This window comes from Sinocyclocheilus rhinocerous, unplaced genomic scaffold (assembly GCF_001515625.1).
Source record: "Sinocyclocheilus rhinocerous isolate Xijiao unplaced genomic scaffold, SAMN03320098_v1.1 scaffold112, whole genome shotgun sequence".
NCBI lineage: Eukaryota > Metazoa > Chordata > Actinopteri > Cypriniformes > Cyprinidae > Sinocyclocheilus > Sinocyclocheilus rhinocerous.
The window spans coordinates 181,833-183,963 of NW_015644008.1; positions in this window are offsets into that span (position 1 = coordinate 181,833).

The following is a 2,131-nucleotide window of genomic DNA, read 5'->3' on the forward strand; positions in this document are numbered from 1 at the left end:
CACTATTAATCAATGCATGCTGATGAACTTTTATCGTAGTTTATAGTTAGCCTATATGGAAACGAAAGTAGTTAACATTCAACCAGTTCTTTTTCATCAGTAGTATTATTTGTGATTTGAATTTTGTGAACAAGAGTTCCTCTTATGCCATGTTATAAGCTGGGTTTCGGATGCTTTCACTTTCGATTTCATGATCTTGTCAGGTTTTACAATAAAATATAATTGTCCTTTTCAAAATGAAAACAAAACAAAATGAAAAGTAAAACTAAACTTGCTGCCGGTGACAGTGCTTGCATGTTTTTCCCCCCCCCTACAAGAATACCAACATGTTCACCTTCTCTGGTTTAAGAATATTTTTATCGTAATTTTTGCTGAGCGCACCTTCTGCAATTAATAGTAAATATAACCAAAACAGGTTATTATAATTTTTATATGAATAATAAAATAAATAATAGAACTGTATAATTAAACTAAAATGATTATAGAATATGGTTTTTGTCATCTTCTGATTGGTCAACTTCAGATGGATCACCAAATCGTCTCGTTCAACCGCACATATGCCACGAATTTAAACCGACAGCATCCGATTTTTTTTTTTACATGTTTGAAAATTATCGGGAGGACGGGAGGTGCTCGTAACGTCTCGGATCGGCCCGTAATTCCTCTCACACGGTACGAGCTGCGACCATGTGAGCATCTGCGATTTTCTCCCGAGAGAAATAAAAATCGCCTGCGAGCTCGTACGACAGCAAAAATCGCACCGTGTACGCCCGCCTTTAGAGAAGTAGCTCCGGTTGGAATGTTCTTCCGCGGGATGTGTGCAGTTCTGTTTATTAACCGCTAGAGCGCCAAAAGTTATAGTGCTGCTAAGAGCATTTAATGAGGTTCCAAAACTACACAGATAGACGCGTTTAGAAGCTGGGAAAATAAATATATAACAACGAATGTTCTATTTAATTTAACAGTTCACCCAAAAAATCTGTAATCAAGTACTCACCTTCATGTTGTTCCAAACAGGATTTCAAGTACATATTTTAGTACTTCTTTTTCACCTGGGGTCAGTATTATGAATCCGAATTTTTATGTTTAAAGAATGATTCAGGTTAAATACACGTTAACAGCATAAATAACAAACGCATGTTAAGCAAACTTTGTTATTGTTGTTAAACATTGTTATTGAGCAAACTTACAATAATTGCTTAGTTTTTGAGTGAAAAAGAATTAGTGGATAATTTTGGCAATGTTCACTCAAAAACTGAGATGCATAAGCTCAGATCAATGAGGCCTAAGATCAATCAGTTCCAAAAAAGAAAAAAAAAAAATCTGTGCTAATTGAAAGAAATAAAAAGATTGAATCCAAGATTTGGTGATAATGTCAGATTTACAAGCAATTTTTAAAAGGCCGGGCCTTTTTGACCTGGGAACACTAAATTAGATAAAGCACAGCACAAGGGCTAGTGATGCATTGCATGGTTTAAAATATTTTATGATTTTTAAATGTTTGATGTTTATACTTATAATAGGACCTGGTCCTTTTATAAACAGCATTTCAGATGTGAACATGGTCATTTATTGCATTTGCAGCAGTTGCTGGACATTGGCGACAGGCTTATCATTCCCAATGAGTACACAGAGGAGAAGAAGACCTCAGGGATTTGGTGGAAGCAGCTGGTTGCCAGAGCAACAGTAAGACTGGTATCCAGGACAGGAAGCTTTGAAAACCTTGAAAGTTTTTTCTTATGCAAGTGCAAACATCTTTAGCATTTTTCAATATTTTGACTTTTTTTTTTTTAAGCAAATCTAGTCTGCTTTCTGTTTTAACTAGGGATGTAACGATTCACTCAACTCACGATTCGATTCACGATTTTGATTTCACGATTCGATTCACAATTTATTTATTTTTTTAACAAAATGAGATTTAAGACAAATTATAAATTAAATGTGTCCTTTTATTATTGCTTGGACAAAATGCTGCGCTTTTCTTTGTGAAATTGAAATATAACACTATAATAATATACTAATATAGCACTTGTATATTGTTGTTCTTTTGTTGGTTTTGATTGCTTCTATTGTCCTCATTTGTAAGTCGCTTTGGATAAAAGCGTCTGCTAAATGACAAAATTTAAATATA